Consider the following 23,435-nt stretch of genomic DNA (forward strand, 5'->3'; position numbering starts at 1 on the left):
GAGTTATTATGAAACTAAGGTAAGTCAAAATGGCATTTAGGAGACTAGGAATGTGATAAGGCTATGACAAGGCTGCATGCAAGGTTTTGGACTTAGGATCAAATCTTTGGAAAGTATTTTGTCTAAGAGTTTAACCTTGTGAAGATGGACTTTGGATCTTGACCAAAAAAGAGATAAAAGACAAAAAGATCAAGTTGATGAAAATGACAAGGTCAAATCCATCAATACATAGATAGAGTTTGACCAAAGAAAAATGATAAAATGACTAGTCAAGATCTATCATTTATCAACATTAGGAGATACTCTAGGACTCATAATTTGTTCTTATTTTTGACTAAGTTCAAAAGTTTTGGGTTAAAAATGAGGTTTAGGATGATCAAAGTGATAGTTATGCTGATTTGATATGCAATATGAAAATTTTCTAGGATACAAAATGATGTTTTGGGTGCAAGGTGATGTTTTGGGTCATATGCAGAATGAGGACCTATAAAGACTTCTAAATGCAATTTTAGGGTCCCAAAATGTAGTTTGGAGGCCCAATATGGTATGGTTGGTGATCAAGTGTGCTTTGACAACACCAAGTGTTCTTTAACAACACTAGTTATTCCTATGGTTCACTTGGGGCTAGTTTGAGCATAGTTGGTAGTTTCATGGAACAATTGGGAGATTGGGTTGAATGTATGTTGATTCTAGACTAGGTGATTATCAGATTGATATGGTAGAGAGATAGGTTGTTGGGAATGATGTTAGGACAACCTAGGATCTTGGCACCATAGGTTCCCCTTTATAGTGCACTCACTTCTCTGGGCTACCAAGATATGAATCCCAAGGTTCATCACTTCCCAAGGGACTGTTGCCTCTACTAATGACCACGATTATGTGGGATGTCTTTTTTGGCATGGCTAACTCCCTAATCTAGTGGATAAGAAGGTTTTTGGCCTCTAAAATAAGGTATTTAGTGTGGGAATTATGTTTGGCAAGTGAATGATAAACTTTCTCAGAAGGTCTCATAGCCTTGAGAACCAAGGTTTGATACACCACAAGGGTACTAGAGTAGAGCTATCATGCAACAATAATATCAACATGACATTAACCATATTGAGTTTGTTATAGTGGCTAAAATGTTGACCTAGATTTGGCTTGTTACCACTTTGAGGTCATCCCTTGGGGCCTACCAAGTGGTGAGTCTTGGGTCCAAGGTAGACCTCTCTATAGAAATTACATAGATTTCTCTTGCACCCAAGATCCATGAATGGCAAGGGGAGAGGATATGTCCATGCAAGTTCTAGGGTTCCAAAAAATGCATAGACACCAAGAAATATATAAACTTCATTTTAGTGCACCAATGAAGAATTATCTAATCTAGAAAAACCACACAAAGTTTGGACAAGCACACAAGTCTTCAACAATGTCTTGCAAACAAGCATTGGTAGTTTTCCAATGAGTGTCTTCTCCCAATGATCACCACATGCTGCAAATAGATCATGAGTAATAAAAAATCATCTACTCTAGGTCCTAGAATGAAATTAAAACCCTAGATGTAGATTCTAACCAAAATAGGTGCTTTCTATGAACTAACTATACTCTAACAAAGTAGATTGCACCCTAGAAAGCTAGAATGACTTAGGAGGCCCCCAAGTGTGCTCAAACAATATAGACTACATCCATGATTTACTTGGGGCCTAGAAGAGTGTAGTTAGTAGTTTCTAGGAATAATTGGGATATTAAAAGAAAACTATGGGGAAATGGGGTCAAATCAATATCCAAAACTCAAAATTTTGATACCTACTCAACCAAGTGCACTAAGATAGTGTAGAGTACACTCTTGGTGTGCTTGGGGCCCAAAAGGGCACAGTTAGTTTTTTTGGAGAGTATTTGGTAAGCTATGAACAATAGATGGGGTTTGTGGTGACTCCTAGGCCCCTACAATACACAGTTAGTTTTTTTGGAGAGTATTTGGTAAGCTATGAACAATAGATGGGGTTTGTGGTGACTCCTAGGCCCCTACAATAGCTTCCTAAAGGCCCCAAGTGTGCCTTGACAGAGCAGAGTGCACCCTAGGATAAAAAGCTAACAAAATGAATAAATCAAAGCTTAAAATCATGTTACTAGCCCCCCTAATTAAACTAGGTGTGATAAGAAATATAATATAACCAGTATACCCTTCCAAGTGAGCTCCTTCCTTGCACCTACAAGCACAAAAATAAGAAACCCAAGTTAGTTAAGCATGATCTTTGTGTTGGGTTCACCAATTGTAGGACCAGAAAATAGTTTAAACATCTAGCATACTATGAGAACTAAACTCAATCAACATACACTAAAAACCATCTAGCCTATGATGAAAGCCAACAAAAATAAATAAAGCAACATAGTGTAAAACTTGCTCTTTAGTTGTAGCTCCCATGTCCTTCTTTCTTCTCCATATGATGCAACTCCAATTGTCTATAATGCACACAATTGAAAAAGAAAAAGCTTATGATATGATGATGCTATGAGAATACTAGGAGAGTAATTTTAGGCTTGAGGGACAAAAGACCAAGGGACTCTAAGAGATTAAGGATCAAGGGACCAGAAATGAGAGAAATGTCACTCAATTTATAGTGAATATGCAAGAGGAGAGCATTGAACTTGTCACCTTTGATATGCAATTTGGCAAGAGATTCCTTAGGAAATCCATGACACATATGACACAAGATGCCAAATGTAAGATTGTATGACACATAGAAGTCAACACACCTATAAATGGAAGAGGGTCTATGACGCATCTTATGACACCTCAAATCGACTTATAGCCAAGAATCCATGATGATGATAGCTAAATTTAGAGATTCACAAAGAATAAGAATAATTGAATTATGACATATCTTGGCCAAGTGTGATGATAAAATCCAAGACATAAGATAACCATATGTCATGATGATGTCAAGATTATGTCAAGATTATGTGGAATATTTGAATTAAAAATTCATTATTCCTCACAAATGGAAATCAAGAATTTGGAAATTAGAGGTGGAAAATATGAGCTAGGAAATTGAGAATTTCCATGGTTTTTGAATGATGAATCAATTAATTAATAATATTAATTGAGAATGTTAATTAGGGAGAATTATTAGAAAATGTGAGATGAAAATTTATTGGAATGACATAGGATTAAATTATGGGTTATTTAATCCTATAAGAGAAAATTAATAGATGATTGACCAAATCTATTTGATAAATGCGACAATATTCTTTGATGAAATGTGACAATTATATAGATTGAATAGGATGATGATGGGTAGACCAAAGCCATGGTCAAATTTTATGACTAATTCAGATTGATAACATGCCAAGGACACATGACATGGGTTAAGAATGTGTAACATTTAATAGCCATTTCAAATGCTATAGGATCAAAATTGATTGATAAGGTTAATCATATTAACATCGACAAATGTTGTCAATGTTATTAAAATGGTTGATGATTTCACAATCTAAAATTGAGGGACTCAAAAATTTTAATGATTGGATGGTAAGAGTGATAGTTTGACCTAGCACTAAGATCCATGCAAGTACTAAGGTTTAATTGATAGGTTTTTGAGGTACTAAGAGACATGATGATGCCTAGGGTTGGACAAATGATGATTGATTTGAGATGTCTGATATGTTTTGGATTTATTATGGTTGATTTGGAATGGTTTTGATTTGATTAAGGATGATTCTAGGTTGATTCAAGGTGATTCTAGGTTGATTTGGATGATTTCAGGTTGATTCCAATAAGTTTGGATAAAATGGGGATCAATTTTAGAGTAGTCTATAATTGATTTGAAAGGGGATATGAATGATGTAGAATATTGTTTAAATATGGTTGAATGATGATCAAGTTGGCCAAAAGATCAGAACTAGTGAAATGAGAAAATGGGACCAATTAGTGTGAAAAAGTGATGAAACTGTAAACACAAACCATTTTTGAGCATCTACACATTCTATTAGAATGTCACCTTGATTAAAGGATTTGGATATGACTACTAGGTCAACCTTGATTAAACAATTTCAATACTGATACAATGGTTAGAGAGTAAAATTAGGTTGATTTGACAAATACAAGTCACTTTGAAAATATAGATCATAATTTGGTCCAACAGTTGACTCATTGACTAGCCTTCATTAATATATCCATCACTATTTTGAATGGAAATCCTTCAAGAAATCACTCTTGACCTTAACACTTCATTTTTCAGCCTTTTGCTTAAGTTTTTCAATCAATAGAATCAACAACAACTCCAAACTTGTTAAAGTTTTCACCAGTTCTGCTAACCTCTATAACTTTAGCCGTTGTACCACCTTAAATAGGTAATTATAATATTTTTCCACTTAAACATCATCATAGATCTTAGGGTTTGGTCAAATTCATCAAATCCTTCCATCATTTTGTCTTCTATTTTCTCTTCTAGAAACTTCTCTAAACTTCTACTTGAATTCATGCATAGAAATTCTCAAACATGGTTTCACTTGTATTAAATAATCTAGCTTATCAATCCTTATCTTTAACATTCTTTCCATATTCCAATAATTCAATTATGTTGGATGGAAATCAAATTTCATCAAAATATATCAAATGTTGTCCCTTGGCCAACACTATGTTATGACACTCGTCATTACTAAGTTACTTGGTTGATACTAACTATTTTGTCAAACATACTTTATGATAGTCGTTCGATACTAATCTTAGTTGACATTATATTTTTCTTGGCTTATACTATTTCTCAATCCACTCTAGAATCACTAAGCATAAACTTCTAGTTCCTTAATCTTCTTCTCTTTTCTATGTCAAGCATTTGCATTTGGTCTTCTATTGTTCACTTCATCTAGGCTTCAGTATAATTGTCCTCTCCACTTAGGTTATTATTAAACAATCATATTATCTTGTCAAAGTCCAACTAATTAAGTGTTCATTGTAGTCCCTCATAACTCAACCTTTCTTCTAGGTCTTTTTGTTATGACTTCTTCTCAAATCCTCTTCATCAATCATCTTGATATGACATTTTACTCATATAGAAATTGTCTTACCAATAAGGTTTGACATCAATGACAACATAAAAATTGCTCCAATTATAGTTTCCAACAATAATAATGATGAAACACTTGAGATATTGTAAATATAAATTTTTTGATTTAATGTAATCAACAATGATGTTTTTAAAATGGAGGAAACTAAAAAATGATGTTTTTACTTAATACTAACATAAATTATAATTATTGCAAAAACTTGTCAATTAAGGGTTGTAACTCAGTGCTCATAAGAGCTATCACTATGTAACTTTGAAATAAATGGTCATGGCATCAAATTGTTAGCTCCAAATGGGTGGGTGAACTCTAGTGACACCCTTGTTTTAACAACTAAGATCCTACAACATTTGTGACCACCCTGTACTGAAGAGTCTCTAAGATTCTCTAACTACATTTGGAGATCAATATTCTAAGGGTCATAACCTAGAGCTTCTAAGGGCTATTAGTGAAACATCTAATGTAATAGGATAGTGCTGTTGACATCTACAATAATCTATCTTAGTCTAAAGAGATCACATTCTATTTGGATTTAGCACAATGATCTCACATGATGCCAAAAGTTACAATGTGGCTCAGTTCATTGGTGCATCACTATGTAACTTTAAAACTATTAATCATGGAATCAAACTATTAGCTCTATTATATCTATATATAGATTAACCCTAGTGATACCCTTTTTTCAACCATGAAGAGCCTATAATGTTCATGGCTAGCCCATATTGAAGAGTCTCTAAGATTCTCTAAGTGCATTTTGAGATTGATATTTTGAGGGTCATAACTTGGATATCATGAGGCCTATCAGTGAAATGTCAAATAAAAGAAATGGTGATGCCAAGGTCTAAAATAACTACTCTCTATTTGGAGAGATCACATTTTGTTTAGATTTTTCACAATAATCTTTACCAATGCCAAAACTTGCATAGTACCTTAGTAAATTGCTGCATCACTACTTAACTTTGAAACTACTAATCATGGTATCAAATTGTTAGTTGTGTTAGCTCTAGATGGGTAGGTGAACCTTAGTGACACCCTTATTCTAACCATAGAGGGCCTACAAAATTCATGGCCACCCTATACTAAAAAATGTCTAAGATACTCTAAGTGTATTTGGAGATTGGTCTTCTAAGGGTTATAACTGGGAGCATGTGAGGGCTATTGATGAAAGATTGAATGCTATAAGACAGTGATGCCAAGGTCTACAATAACCTTTTTCAGTTAGGAGAGATCAAATTCTATTTGATTTGGCACAACAATTTCACTTGATGCTAAAACTTACAATGTACCTCATTTCATTGATGTATCACTGCATAACTTTCAAACCATTGATCATAGAATTGAATTATCAGCTCTATTAGCTTCAAATATGTGGGGGTGAATCCTTTTTATACCCTTTTTCCAACTATGGAGGGCCTATAATGTTCATGGCCATCATGTTGTGACACCCTTTTTCCAACCAAAGAGAGCCTACATTGTACCAAAGAGTCTCTAAGATACTCTATGTGTATTTTGAGATCATTATTTTGAGGGTCATAACTCAGAGCTTGTGAGGGATATCAGTAAAACATCAAATGAAACAAGATGGTGATTTTGAGGTATACAATAACCTCTCTCAATTCAGAGATGTCACATTCCATTTGGATTTGGCACAACAATCTCATACAATGCCAAAACTTGTTGTATGCCTCAGTTCATTGGTGCATAATTGTATAACTTTGAAACCATTGATTGTGCCATCAAATTGTCAACTTTGTTAGCTTTGGATGAGCAGGTGTATTAGAAATTTTTTCAATTCTCCCCTTGATATTCATGATAAGGGTTTAGCTTCCTTCTACGTGCTATAAGTTCAGTGTTTATATCAAGCATTTATAGATTGGTCTTTTGGTGCAACAAAAACCCACTCTAATAATTGGTATCAAAGCTTGGTTAGAAGTTTGAATATTCAAACCCTCAAGTAACTATAAGGGGGAGATTGTTAAAAAAAAATTAGGGCTCCCTTAGGATTTGTGAAAATGGTTTAATCACCTCCTATGTACTATAAGTTGAGTGGTTGTATTAGATATCGATAGATTGGTCTTTTGGTGCAATGGAAAACACACTCTAATAGAGTGAACCCTAGTGACACCCTTGTTCTCCCCACGGAGAGCCTACAAAATTCATGGCCACCCCATTCCAAAGATTCTCTAAGATTCTCTTAGTGCATTTAGAGATTGATCTTATAAGGGTTATAACTTGGAGCTCATGAGAGCTCTTGGTGAAATATTTAATGCTAAAGGATAGTGATGCTAAGGTATGCAATAACCTCACTTAGCTAGTAGATATTTCATTCTATTTGGATTTGGTACAGTGAATTCACTTGATGCCAAAACTTGTAGTGTACCTTAGTCCATTAGTCCAACATTGCCTAACTTTCAAACTATTGATCATGGCATCAAATCTTGAGCTTTTTTAGCTCTAAATGGGAAGGTGAACCCTAGTAATACCCTTGTTCTAACCAAAAAGAGCCTACAACATTCACCACCACCCAATATTGAAGAGTCTCTAAGATGCTCTAAGTGTGTGTGGAGATCAATATTTTGAGGGTTGTAACTTAGAGCTTGTGAGGGCTATTTTTGAAATATAAAATGATACAATATGGTGATGTTCAGATCTATAATAACTTCTCTCAATTTGGAGAGCTCACATTCTGTTTGTATTTGGCACAGTGATCTTGTTGAATGTCAAAACTTGTAGTGTGCCTTAGTTCATTAGTATACATTGTGTTACTTTCAAACTATTGATTGTGGCACCATATCATCATCTTCTCTAGCTTTGAATGGGTGAGTGAACCCTAGTGACACCCTTTTTTTTAGCATGGAGAGCCCATAATGTTCGTAGTCACCCCATACCAAAGAGTCTCTAAGATGCTCTAAGTGTATTTGGAGATTGATATTCCAAGGGTCATAACTTAGAACTCATGAGGTCTATTAGTTAAATTTTAAATGCTACATGATAGTGATGTCAAGGTATACAATAAGATCTCTTGGTTTGAAGAGATTGCATTCCATTTGGATTTGACATAGGGATTTTGCTTGATGCCAAAATATGCATTGTGCCTTAGTTTATTGGTGCATCACTATATAACTTTTGAACCACTAGTTCTGGCATCAAATTTTTAACTACATTAGCTCTATATGGGTGGGTAAATTTTAGTGACACCCTTTTTCCAACCATGGAGTTCCTACAATGTTTACGACCACCCCATATTGAAGAGTCTCTAAGATGCTCTAAGTGTATTTGGAGATTGATTTTTTGAGGTTCATGACATAGAGCTTGTGAGGAATATTGATGAAACATTAAATTATATGTGATGGTGATGAAAATTTCTATAATAACCTCTCTTAGTTCATAGATATGACATTATGTTTGGATTTGACACAATGATCTTACCCAATGCCAAAACTTGCAATATGCCTTAGTTCATTAGTGCATCACTTTATAACTTTCAAATCATTGATCATGGAATTTATTCCTCAACTCTATTAGCTCTAGATGTATGGGTGATCCCTATTGCCACCCTTTTTCTAACTACAAAGAGCCTATAATGTTCATGGTCACCCTGTACTGAAGTTTCTATAAGATGCTCTAAGTACATTTGGAGATTAGTATTTCAAGGGTTGTAACTTGGAGCTCATGAGGGATATTGGAGAAATTTCAAATGTTACATGATGTTAATGTTTAGTTATGAAATAACCTCTTTCATTTTGGAGATATCACATTCCATTTGGATTGACATAGAGATCTCACTGAATGCCAAAACTTGCATTGTGCCTTAGTCCATTAGTACAATAATGCAAAATTTTCAAACTACTCATTGTGGCATCAAATTTTTAATGTTGTTAGCTCCAAATGGGTAGGTAAAACCTATTGACACCCTTTTTTGACCACAAAGAACCAACAACATTCATAGCCACCCCATACTGAAGTGTCTCTAAGATTCTCTAAGTGTGTTTGGAGATTGATCTTCTGAGGGATAATGGTGAAAAGTTGAATGCTAAAATATGGTGATGCCAAGGCTATAATAACCTCTCTTAGCTTGAAGAGATTATGTTCCATTTGGATTTGGCATAGCAATCTTGCCTTATGCCAAAACTTGCAGTGTACATCACTTCATTGGTGCATCACTGCCCTACTTTCAAAATGTTGATAGTGGTATCAAATTGTCAATATTGTTAACTTTGGATGGATGGGTGAACCCTATAGACACCCCTATTTTGACAAAAAATCCCCTATAATGTTTTCAACCACCACATACCAAAGCATCCCCTAAGACCAAATTGGTTGTGGATTTGGCTAATTGTAGACATCTTAAGGGACTATAGACATCATTTAAAATTAAACATATTTGATATAATATAAAATATAAAGTTTTCATTAAATTTTGATAAAATTTTCTTCACAAATTAGTACATTTCAATTGAATATAACAAACATAATTAAAATGAATGATATTCTATAAACATGAATAATACATATGATGCATGAGAGATTGAACAATACTATAATAAATTAAAATGTATATCCTTAAGCACATAAATGACAAAAATATATATCAAAATACATAGATTCATTTACAAAATATGGCTGATCATGTCAGTGAAATGTGTATAATATTTAAGTTTTGTATAAAATGTGGCATATGTCATCTCAAGATGTCCAATGACTCATCCTATGACAACTATACTATCATATGATGCTGGTGGATCATCAAAATGTAGCCTCTTCACTATACTAGGTGGATTAGATGCATCTTACATAAACAAAAAAATGTAAACCCAAAGTTAGTCTACTAAATTTATATGATTCTACATATCAAACATTAAATTAATCAAATGCATAATGATAAATTTTTAATGAATATTTATAGTTTCAAACTTTAATCATAAATACCTCTCTCATCAACCTCCTATGATAGTCAGGAGTTCTCTCATATGTCCTTGCCAATGTTGAACCTCATTGATTATGGCATGTATGTGTTCAAGTATAGTTGTCAAATAGAGATAAAACTTAAAGTATAACACTATAATTGATAGGATACTAAATTTATAACATATAATCAATAATTCAAACTAAAACATACCTCTATCAACCCCTCCATTGGAAACAATGGTTGTGTGAGTAAAGATACAGAACTCTAGCGTCCAGCTTCCTATGCACTAGGTGATTCCTATGAGATACAAAATCCTATTTTTCAATATCATGGGAATAATTTTTACATTTTTTAATGAAAATATGTAAAATAAAAAATAGATGACACACACACACACACACACACACACACACACACACACACACACACACACACACACACACACACACACACACACATATTATGGGGCTCTCACTACAAATGGAAACTCTAGAGGGTCTGCGATAACAAATCTTCTTGGACTCATCACAAGTAGCCATGTCATGTACAATAAAGAATGTAATTAAATTTCATTGGCACACACAATATACAATATTTAATCAATATTTAATTACATTCAATTACCTTTCCCTTGTCAATGGGATGTACCTCACCTCCCTCACTCTTCCCCCCATTGATAGGTGATACCTACAGAGAAAAGAAATATTAGAAACCATTCCAATATAAAATAGAAAAGCATCAAGAGCACAACATAATGTATCATAGATGTCTCAAGGCCAAATGAAATAGTTGAGAGTGTGAGATCATCAACCTATCTAAGATCCTCTTTCATTGGTCAACTAAACATAAATGAAGATTACATACATATATAAGTCTGTATGGGTTAAAATTATTATACTATAATTATTAACTTTAAATCAACTATTTTGTAACAAAAAAATGTATACATATACTAATGCAAAAGGATCCCATTGCTCTACATGCCCAACCTCTCTCACATTAGGGTCTAAAGTCTTTGTAGGTGGATGTATTATATCCTCCCCCCAAAATAGAATTGATACTCAAAATTATCACCAATGGGATCGAGAAAAATATTCTTGCATATTATGAAAGTATGGGGTATACAAATATGTGATGAGCTTCCTAATTATGAACTTGTTCTAGCATCATCAACATGAGGAGGTGACACTAACCTAGTTTGATATATCAATAGGCTACTCAATCTATGGATGGCTCTAATAGTTGAAGAGTTAGCCTCTCCAATGATATCAAAATGTTTCACTTGAGGAGGGGGGAGACAAAAGTAGGAGGGACAAAAGTGCTATCTTTCTTCCATTGGAAAAAGGGTCTATCATAAGGAGCTCCTCCTCCTACACCCATGTTGGGCCTCATGCTCTAGTATTTCACCTTGGGGCCCAAGAAAAATTCAACATATAGTTTTTTAATGAAATATAATGGGACCTCTAAATTGTTATGTGGAGGTATGTCAAAAACCATCAACCAACGACTCCAAAATTTCACATTCATAACCTCATTTGTGCACCATTTAATTAACAATTTGGGCTTTCTGACATCTATTATTTTATTAGTTTTTGCATTGACAAAAAGGATAACTATATAGTATATGGTTATGTTTAGGGTCACAACCTCATCATAGTCCAACCTATCATCAAACATGACATGAATTTTCTCACTCCAATTAAGAGTAGAATTTTGTTGATCTGTAAGTGTCTGAATATTATCCACTATGGTGTTTAATGTGGATAGCATGGGAGCCAAAGTAGGTATATTATCATATGTTCTTTGAAAACCCCTTAGTTTGGTAAGATTTTCTTGTATCAAATCTTCAATTTGAGGAGGGTTTTGAGGGGGTAGTGGATCATTTGGTAGAGGCTGAGGATTTTAACATAGTTGTGGAATGTTTAGAGGAGGTTTTCAAGGAACATTATTCTGTGGCTCAATGTTTTCAATATCATTCAGGTCATCCATACCTATTAAATTGCGAATAATCCAAAAATTACTATTTGTATTAATAGTTTTAAATTAAAATTAGAAAACCAATGATTTATATTTTAAAAAACCTAATTTTAAATATAATGATATGAAAACAATCAATTTTTTTTTCAAGGACTTACTTGAGGTTTCCTTGATCCTATACCTAATTTCATATTGTGTATCTAAAATAGGGGCCCTAGTTTTCTTTAGCACCAAGAAACAACAATGAAAAATAGTGGTTTTGTTTTTCTGGGTCTCATATTTCAGGTATATGATCTAATATCAGATACCCACTATTGGATTGGGTACATGATATATGATCAGATACTCAAAAAGGTATGGCATCACCTCTTTTCTTTGGTTTCAAGATAGTTGGGAAAAAATTCAAAATGGATTTTGAAACACTTTTATACATTTTAAAACTCAAACTTTTTCATATCATCACTTTTTAGTACACCATGATCCTGCACATACCCTTCTATAGTTTTTATAAAGGCTTTCTCTCATATGAGCATGGTACTAAGAATAAAGAAGTCTTAGATAAGTTTATTAAATTAATTCCAAAATAAAAAATTCAAGAGAGGATGTAAAATTGGAACAAAACACTAAATTAAAGGAAATGAAAGAAGCTAATAGATTAATTTCCTTGAGACTTGATGGTCGCCCAATATAATTCCACAAAGAAACTTATGGATGGATTAGTGTATTAATTCAAGAGCATCTTGGGTAAATAAGCAATCTTGCATTAACCAAAAAATTGCTTTTCTCTTTTTACCATTTTGGTGTTCATGGAGTAGTTATTGTTTCCTGTGGTTTCAAGTCATGTGTGGTTAGCATCTTAATGTGGATCCATTGTTTCTCCTTAACTATTGGTAAATAGATTTGTCCTTCTTCTTTTCCTCTTTTAATGTGCCCAAATTTATAATGAAGAACAAATTTACACAATAGTTGGGAAATCATTTCTAAGAATATTTAGTTTCCCTCTGAATTGAGTTACAGCTCCCTATGTAAATGATATTCAATGAATTATGTTTTATCTCTAATTCCTACCATGGGGTATGCTCTTAACCCGAGACCAAGAGAGGAAAACCAAATTAAGCCTACCTAGAACTTAATTTAGGCAAGAAAAATTTCTCAATATCGAAACAGATCTATGTATCCACACTTCTTATGAATTCATAAGTCCATCCGAGCAAGACTTAAATAAGTTGAAATCTAAATCTGAACTACAACTGATGAATTGGGAAAACTAACAGAATCCTTTCATCAAATGAAATATAAAAATACTTATCACATCCATTTGAATTCTAGAAAATAGGGGAAAAGAAAATTTGTTCTTTCTTAGTTCTTTGTAATGCAAAAAGGAAATTCTAACTAATTACAGTACCTACTGGAACAAAAAATGATTGAAATGAAGTGCCATTCAATTGTCTCTGCAATAGATAGTACTTCACACCAAAATTTACTGACCTTTGATTTATCATTGAATTTCATACATATAGGATTTGAGAGATGACCATTACAATGGGAATTTCAATCGGTTCATCTTCTGAATATGACAAATGGCAAGATGCCAGTTTGTCAAATTTCAAAATTTACAAAAATTTGCAACATTTACATCAAAGAATAGAAAAGGAGTGTTAAATAAGTCATTTAGACTTCTTTCCATTTTTATTTTTTTCCCTATATGTTCTAGTAGCCACTATAATTGGGATCATTTCCTCATGACTAGGCACATGTACATTGGTGAATCTCAAGAGCCACTTTGAATGCTCCCAAGCTAACTCCTTTACTACACCTAGCTGACTTGTTAACTCTCTAGCTGCCACATGTATGCATCCACTCAGTGTCTACAACTCTACAACTCTATTTTGATTGCTTGAAGTCATTCCAGATAGGTTACTCAAGTATGTGGAGAAGTTACTCTTCATTACTTCTATCTCAATGGGAACCTTTCCTTGCCCACTACTTTGTGAGTTAGTGTGTAGTCCTCGCATGAGCTCAAATGCTATGTCTTGATTCTTCTTCACCTTTTCCTTTATTTCTTTGAGTCCTTCCTCTACTTCTTGAATCATCTCTCGCTTGAATTGCATGTTTTGAAGCCATTCGAACAAAGGCTCAGTTCCCTTCTTGAAAATATTTGCTTCAACTATCTCTTTTGCCTTCATTTGGATGATCATATTTAGGAGAGAAATGCACTCATTGCACCTTGCCTTTTCTGTAGCCAAAGTGTTATGATTAGAAGTGATGTTATCCTTCTCAATTTCTAACCAAAGGATAACATTCCCAATTTGATCAATTATAACAGCTCCATCTGAACTAAGCTTCTCAATCCATTCTTTTCTAATTTGACCAAAATGCCTATCTTTCTGGAGCTATGATATGAAGGCTTGTACCTCTTCTGCTGAAGGATTTTTAGTAACAGGAACACTAGTGATAGTTGCCAATGGAACAACTAATTTCTGAATGAATCCTCTCAACTCCTCTATTTCTGCTTTCATTCTGACCTTTGATGACTTGAGATCCTCTAGTTGCTCTTCTATCACCTCATTACTTGATTTTCATAGGCCTTCTTTTGTATCATGTCTAGCTTCTCCAAGATCAATTGAGTGTAGAGTGAAGTCTTTTGGTGTCATATCTTCAATTCTCCTTGCCTTGTTTGGTTTTTGCTACCTCCATAGTTAGGTGCCCTATTTCTGGATCTCATCTTAATATTGACAAGGTCTTCTACTTTTTAGTTTTTACTAAGGCAGATCCTGAGTGAACCACTTGAGATACAACATTGTTTGAAGGGAAATTTAATTCTTTTCTTTTCCTCTTCTTCTCCAAAGTATCCTCAAGCCAAGACTCTGTATTAATCACTTTGGAGGCTATTTTGAGTGATTCAATGCTGAACATTTTCTTCTTTACTAGAGTCATTGTTACTGTAGCTATAAAAAAGGGAGTCTTTGGATCTCAAGAAAGGAGCTGAGATGAACCTGGAGCTTTCTCTTCTTCTTGAGCTTTCTTGGCAGCTTCATCAGACTCAGTAGATTCGCTACTACTACTTTTATCATCTCCAATCTCTACTATCTGAATAGGAGAATCAGCAGGCTTAAGAACAAGAGCACTTACAGATGGAGTAGGGCTACGATGGGGGGATAAGATAGGGGTAGCATGAAGAGATCAAGTTAGAGAAGCTTGAGAAGATGGGGGAAGAGCAACATGTGGAGGTGAGACTAGAGCAAGATATCCATCTTTCTATCCCTCCGTTTCTTTTTTAGCTTCAGCTTGAGCTCCAATGACTGGTAGTGATCCCCCTTGATAGGTTGGGGCTATTAGAACATGCTTCTCTGGGGGCTAGTCACCTCCTCCCATAGATTGGGCTGGTCTTTGACCAGCTGTGGCACTAGCACTGGGAGTGGCACTTTGAAATGAAGCAAGAGTAGTTGCAGCTGGAGAGCTTGAGTAGCTTTTCTCTTGCTTTAGCCTTTCTTAGCTATCCATTCAACCCACTTCCCAGTTCTTTTGATAATCCTTGCCATCATGACATCAAAATTTTCTTCTATGTCAACATATGGTTCAGAGCTAATGGGAGTATTCCTCAATTTTGTCAAATATGTATTACTGTACATATTTTGACCATCATCCTCCAGCCCTTCCACATCTAAACTTATTCCATATGTCTTTACCTAATCAAATGTAAATCTGGCAAAGGCACAATCCTGACTCTCCAGCTCATCCTTACAATCTGCCCAATAATCCTCCATGGTTGTCACATGTTTGATTACACTTACAAACTAGAGCACATCTCTAGCATATCCATTAGGATCAAACAAGGGTCTTACTGCTTCATACTCTTCCAATTTGTATTTGCTTTTAAATGCTTTGAGTATATTCTTAGCATTTGATCTAGTTTCGCAACTGTATGCTCCCACTTTTATAGGGAATTCATACCCTTTCTTCCTCAGGCTGGTGCTCAACATGTTCACTTGTATTGCTTGCCTCATGATCTCCACGAGCACGATCATATCATCTAGATACCTAAGCAACTTCAATGGGAATCTATCAAACGCTGCAAGATGCAAATAAGAAAATGATGAGAACTAGATGAAGTAACTACCAAATTGGCTAATGATTGTCATCACTTCTAGACTGAATCTTCACTGTGGACACCCCTGTAGTTCCCTACAAATCCTCATGGTGAATGCATCATTTACCCAGATGTATTTTGCATAACTATTCTGTAATTGCAAGCATGGATAAAACTCATAACTTTTTACATTATCAAGGAAATTCTCAATTCTAGGGATTCCTAACCACAATTGAAGAGAAGCCAACATGTATATCAATAATGAGGACATATAAAAAGAATTATAAAACTTAGCTGCATTGAGAGCCCTAGAAAGTTGTTCACTAACCTCATGCGCCTAGTCAATATAATAACTTGCACCAAAAAGAAGCATTGCTCTACAAAATTAAAAGATTCTACCTCACCTTTGAGTCGATGCAATAGAACCAAGATGTCAACAATTTTTGGTTTGAGGTCCGTGCCGAAAAGAGTTTTAGGGACTTTACTCTTAGCTCCCCTTGGATTTTGAAAACAAGACTGCATGATCTCCCTCCTCCAAACCATCTTCTTCAAAGAGTACTCAGACATGGCTCCACTCATTGTCAAATTAGAGAACTCCTCCCATTTTGGAATCCACAAGCAATTCACCACTGATTTTCGATCAATTGAAATCAACACTATTTGATCAGGCAATAGAATCTACCTTGTATCCGGGTTGTAATGATTGATGCATTCTAAAATCAACTCTAGGGCTTGTACTACTACAGGGAACCTAGCTACTTCTACTAATCTACTTCCTCGAAGTTTCTCTATTATGGGGTGGATTGGCTCTACTCTCAATTTCCTTTGAAAATCCTGCATATTATAGAAATGGAGTGAAGTATCTGTGATAGTCAACCATGCTGACTTAATTCCACCCAATCTATCGAAACCCACAAATCTTGTTGCCATTTTATTTGATGTATGATACCAATAATTCAAATAATTGCAATTAATACAAGGAGCAAACTCTGTAACTCAAAAATTACTTGAAAACACTATTTAGTACAACAGTATAACAGTGAAATGGGAGTTTGAAAATCTGTTACTTCCCTTTTTATAAAATAACCTTAGATTTTCTCATTGAATTTCATAAATAGTGCCACACGAGCAATATTAAGGGTAAATTCATTGGATTGGTGGATGTAAAGGTTCTAACAAATTTATCTTTATCTTTTCATTATTTTTGTTGGCTCAACAGTAACTCTCATTAATTATCAATTTACTTCCCATTTCATCCATCTTTCAGAAAAACACGAACGGAGTACTTCCTTGGGAAAAATCCCCTTAGGTCAATTCTACTTGAAAAAACCTAATCAATCCATTGATTTACTTCTATTTATTCACCCAAAATAATCTGCAACCAAATCACATAATTACCATGCTTCCAAGAATGACTTTCTCTAAAGTGCGAGAAATGGCCTTTAAGGGTAGAAAACCTGTAGTGGAGAAGCAAATTTCCTATTTTCCCTTTAAGCTTTTGTTTTACCTTTCAACCCTAAGCACTTTACTAAAAAAATTTGGGAAACACCAAAGAGGCTTTGCGAATGAAAAATGGGGTCCGCCTAATAACTTTACCTTTCTACTTAGGCCTCTACGAAATGTTTACCTCTTGTTTTGAAGTTTTCCAAAGGAGAAGCTACTTCTAAGTTTTTTGCCGATGCTTATTCTTTCCTTGTTTCAGCCTACAAATAGCGTTTATGGATTGCTACAGAGTTCCACCTTCTGGGTGCAAAAACCTGCAATGGAGAAGAGGAAACTTGTTTTTTCACCAAAGCCAATTGTTTTACATCCTTTGCCCTATTCACTTTATTTTAAGCTTCTGGAAAACACAAAACTAACTTCAAAAGTGAGGGGTGGGGCCCATTGGCTTTCTCAATTCCTTTACATAGACCTTTCCAAAAAACTTATTACTAACTTTGAAGTCTGCCACGGAGAAGCTCTTTTCTGGGTTTTTGCCGATGCTTATCCCGATCATTTTCCAAGCTTTAAAATGGTTCTCGCTGTGAGATCATGACATCACTTGAACAATATTTTCTTAACATGATTCACTTTACTTCAAGGAAGCTTACAAATAGCATTTTCCAATCTTTGCAAAAATTTTCCTTTGGGGTGTGAAAACCCATCGAGGAGAAGCCAGAACTTGATTTTCTGCCGATTCAATTTTCTCTAACTCCAAATTAAATGAGCTGCATGGAAATCAAAAGATGTAGCACAAATCAATAATCTCCATTGAGGATGGCTCTAAACTACCCCTAAGACTCATGACAACCAAGAAATACCCACTCAGGCTAAATGTGATATGGGAGAAGGGAAAAGATAAAAACTCGATGGAGAAACTCAACACCTAAAGAAGAAAGACCTATTGACCCGACTTGACAGAACATGACATTAGTTCACTCTCCACTTTGAAAAATTTGTATATGGTGAAAATTGGGGCAAAATTACCCTAAGTGCATAAAATATAATATTCTTTATGCATGGAGTTTAATTCCTCTTTCTCTACTCACATTTTACTACTCATTTCATCTAATGTATCATGGAGTTTCTTCTTGCATGGTTTCCTTTGATGATGTGGCATCTTACATGGTTGATGAATTTCTCTTATATCATTTTGGACTTATCTTTAAGAGAATTGATTTACCTTTGATCATCCATTAGTTCTTTTGTTTTCTCCTCTAAGACATGACCTATTTTGTAATAAATTGCCTAATAGGATGACTTGTAGTCTTGTTGGGTATATAAAGACTTGGATTAGATTTAGGTTAGTAATTTGGTAGAAGTTCCTAAGTAAACAAGTAGAAGAAAGACTCAGGATAATGATATATAAGCTCTAATGTTGTCATTATTTATACTAGCCACAACCAAGAAGGCCTTGCAACCTGGAACATATATATTTTATCATGCAAGTTGTTAAATCAATCAGTATTTGTTCATGGATAAAATTGGTTCTTTGTGTTAGATCTATGTTTTCATCTATGTGTACTCTTTGTAAGGTGTTAGAGTCTAGAATGGGTTCCTTCCTCATACATGCCTTGTATTAGGTGGTATTAGAGAATTCTTTTATTTCCATATGAGTTAGAATTGTAAAGAACATTGTTTGGATTAGTTGTAGGGTGAAAGATTTAAAATCTGACATATAACTTGTAGAAGGTTATAATGTTTATTATGGGAATTATTGTCAAGATGGTTCAAGGTAGAGGAAATGTAGATGTGAGTATGTTGAGACAACCCAGAGAAGAGGTGTACATCTTGAGGATGTTAGTGATTATAAAGATGGTAGCTAATCCTAATCTTTAACCTAAAGTGGAACAAGATAGGAAAGTCTTTAGAGAGTATCTAGGGAAAACTCTAGATCTTCTATTAAAGATTAATTTTATAATGGAAGGCTTGAGACTAATGTTGTATCGGATTGGATATCTGAAATGGATAAATTTTTGAGCATGAAAGAACCCCTGGTAATAGAAAGGTAATGATAGTAGCCAGCAAGTTGAAGGTCCATGATTCAATTTGGTGATTTCATTTTCATATTGAAAGGTAGAAAAGAGGAAAATAAAATATCAAGACATGAGCAAGGATGATTGGCAAGATGAAGAATAACTTCCTCCCTATAGGTTACCAAATTAAGCTATTAAGGAGAATGAAAAATTTAAGACAAAAAGATATTAACTTGAAAGAATGTACTAAAAAAAATTGTAAATTAGATATCAAATCTAGACATGTAGATGATGAGGTTAAGAAATTGTCTAAATACCTAAATGGATTGAGGACATCAATTTGGGAAGAGATTATCATTGTTAAGCTAGATAGTGTAGAATAAGCATACTAGTAGACCTTAAAGGATGAAGAGCTATTGGTGAAGAAACATGATCAAAGACAAAGAGAAAGAGGTGGAAGATTTCAAAGAAGCAATCATAGAACCTATTGATAAAGTAGCATATCTAACAATATAATGCAAGACAAAGGAAACACATAATGGAAAGAGAAACCTACTAGTAAAAAGAAGCAATTACACTAGAGGTGGCTATGCTAGTTACTATAGAAATAATAATAATGATAAGCAAGAAGAGAGAGCTTGTTTAAGGGTAGTTGGTATTTTTTTCAAGTATGGAGAAGAAGTACAGAGATCCTTTGAATGTACTAACTCTAGCAAGAAGATCAAAGGTAGAAGAAAAAAGCTTTAGCATGTGAAGAAGTTATTTTGATTAAGTAAAAATACATTTTTAAAGGACCCAAAACCTTTTACAAAGAACCAAGAAGAGAAGCACTAAAAGCCTATGAGAAATTGTGCATCAACACCAAACAATCAAACAAGCCATCACGGAAGGCCCTAAAATATCAAACAAACAAAAACATAGCAACATGATAGCTATAAATCCTTTAGTGTGTCACCTTCTTGATCAGTTAAAATATTCATGTTCATAGTAGAGGCCCTCAACTCATCAATATATTTATGATCCATAACCTTTATCTTCTTCAATTTTTTCCTTGTGTGTTTTTTAGGACCTTGATCATCCTTAATCTCATTCATGCCCTAATTTCTTCCCTACTCTAGATTATCCAAAAAATTCTTAATATTCTCTACAACAACTTTCAATATGGAACAACTCTAATCAGAAATTTTTTTCATAACATTTTCAGTGCCCTCTGAAGTGCCTCTAAAAGGCTATTATTTCAACATCCTTTTATCTTGTTTTTAGATAGTTATCTTGCAAAAAAAGTTATGACTCTATGGTTTTAAGTAAATGAACTTATGTTTTCATGATTATGTTATCTATATCCTACGACATGAATTAGTAGTATGGAGAAGTTCAAATATGCTATATTTTCTTGAATCTATGAACTTCTATGGTATAATGAAGGAATGTTACATGCTAGTAAATGTTTCCTCATCCATGCTATGTTTTGGGTAGATTCCTTCCTATACCCATAGGATTTACAAATAGTGATAGTTTAAACATTACACCTTTTCTAACATTGATGATGAAATGAATGTATGTATGTGGAAGTTAGATACATTCAATGTTTCATAGGTACTTGTTGCACATTTTCAAAGTCAATAGTTTGATGCCTAGTTAAAGACGACCAGATTACTAAACCACCATAATGAGAAAATTATTGTGTTATGTCTATTTTGGAAACTCATGAATATAGCTCCCTTAACCTATTGTATTCTTGAAGAATTTAATTTTAGTTAATGATATTTTGTTGCAAACTTTATGACTTTGTAATTGATCCTCATTGATGGACTGATCTTACATTTAGGAATTTGTTGTAGTTTCCCTTTCAATAACACTTGATGTAACTTTGAGAAGAATTTTTGGAAGGAAGATCAAATAGATTGGTTTTCATAATATTAGTGTGTGATCTTGTTTTTAATCATATGTAATCTCTTAACACGAGTGAATAGAATACAAAGTTTAAGTTTACATCTTCTGTCTTGATTTTCTTTTCTGTTCACTCATCCAAGGAGGCCCACTTGGTGAGTGAACTGCTCTATTAGAATAGATTTTATTTCCTTGTTTATTTTGTCACAAGGTAGAATTATGTTGTTTCTACAACCATTGATAAAAAAATCAATGCATTGTTCCTATAGTATAGGTGCTTTGATATGTTTATTGTTTACAACATTACTTTAATCTTAAGTTAAGATGTTGTTTCAATTTATAGCTTAAGTCTCCTTCATCATTTCCTTTGTTTGGTTGTAATGACTTAAAGAGGAATTAGAGTATATACTTTGCAGCCACCCTCTCAAGCTCACGCTCTCAGGTTGACAAAATAAAATGAAGTCAGTATGTTATTTTAGGAAAACATATGATTCTATCTAATTATGGAGTCACTGTGAAAGAATGTCCAATCCTTTGTTACTAAGGTATTAAGTTGACCTTTTTCATTTTTGTTGGGGAAGGTGTCAATCTAATTCAACCCTAAAGTTGTTATGTTAGTTTAGATTTTTCATTATTTTCCATGCATAGAAGAAGAGATTCTTGGGAGATTTCTTCCCCATAATATTCAAGAAGACATTTTTAATCCTAAACCTAAAGAACCTCATAGTAAGAATGAAGAAGAAGCTTTTGAAAATCCATTCATTGATGCTCAAGAAAAAATACCCTCATCCTCTAAAGAATCCTTGAATTTGAATGATCTTTTGTTAAACCTAAATAACAAGATAATCCACTTACCCTTGTTATCTATCAAACACTACCACTAGTACCTCCTCTAGGAATGTCTTAGCCTCAACCTATGTTCCATTTTCCTATCCCTTCTTGGTAGGGTAGCCAAAACTTGAAGAATATACCTATTGTTGTACTTCCCAATTTTTATGGCCTAGACCTTGAAACCTTTCTCTTTGAGTTTGACATACTTTCTAGAAGTTATGAATATAAAAATGATGTCCATAAATTGAAGTTTTTCCCTTCTACTCTAAAGGAAGCTGATCTAAGATGGTTCATCAGTTTGGGTGCCAATGCTATAGCAAATTCCTACAACAAGAAACTTTTTTCTCACAAAGTATAAAGAATAATGTAGGGATCAAGATCCAAAAGGGGATGACATTTTCAAAATGTCCCAAAAGGATGATGAAACCCTAGAAGGTTATGTTTCTCAAATCATGTTCAACCTATAGCATAATACACAACATCAATTAAATGCAAAATCAAAAAAACATCTTTTTCTAAGAGATGTGAATGGTGGAAGCATTGAAGCTCTGAATCTTATGGTAGGAGGATATATCACTCAAAAAAATTAAATTGATATAAAAAATATGTCTATATTATTCTAGAGCCATTATAAAGAAAGGTAGGGGATTTAGAGATCTACCACATAGGTCCAATGGCAGTTCAGGAGTATCAAAGATGGAATTATCCAATGTTTTGTTAGATCTCAAGAAAGATATCATTAATGATGTAGCCACTCATCTTGATGCCATGTAGGCAAGAAGGAAGAAAGATGGAATTGATGCCATGTTGATTGAATAATGTCCATATTGAAAGGAAAAGAAAAAGCATTGTAGATGTAAGTTTGTTGCAAGTCTGGAGACACAACTAATGCCTACTAGATTTAAAGCCAGTGATGAAAATGGAGAGGTGCTTTATGTCATTCAACAAAGGCCATGGGCTCAAAGACAAGGTATCCCACAAGATCCTCTTCAAAATTATAATAACAAAAATCAATGGAAAAATTCTCAAAATACTAGTTTTAGTGGAAATAATAATTGGCAACAACCCTAACAAGGTTGGCAACAACCCCAACAAGGTTGGCAACAACCTTAGCAAGGTTTGAAACAACCCCAATAGGGTTGGTAGAAAACTTGATAGAGTTGGTATACCCAACCTAGTTATCAAACCCTATTTCCACCACTTAGAAATAAGCTTTAATGCCTCCTCTTGTAGCCAC

This window comes from Cupressus sempervirens, chromosome 3, assembly GCF_028749045.1.
Source record: "Cupressus sempervirens isolate cs-2001-9-10 chromosome 3, ASM2874904v1, whole genome shotgun sequence".
Taxonomy (NCBI): Eukaryota; Viridiplantae; Streptophyta; class Pinopsida; order Cupressales; family Cupressaceae; genus Cupressus; species Cupressus sempervirens.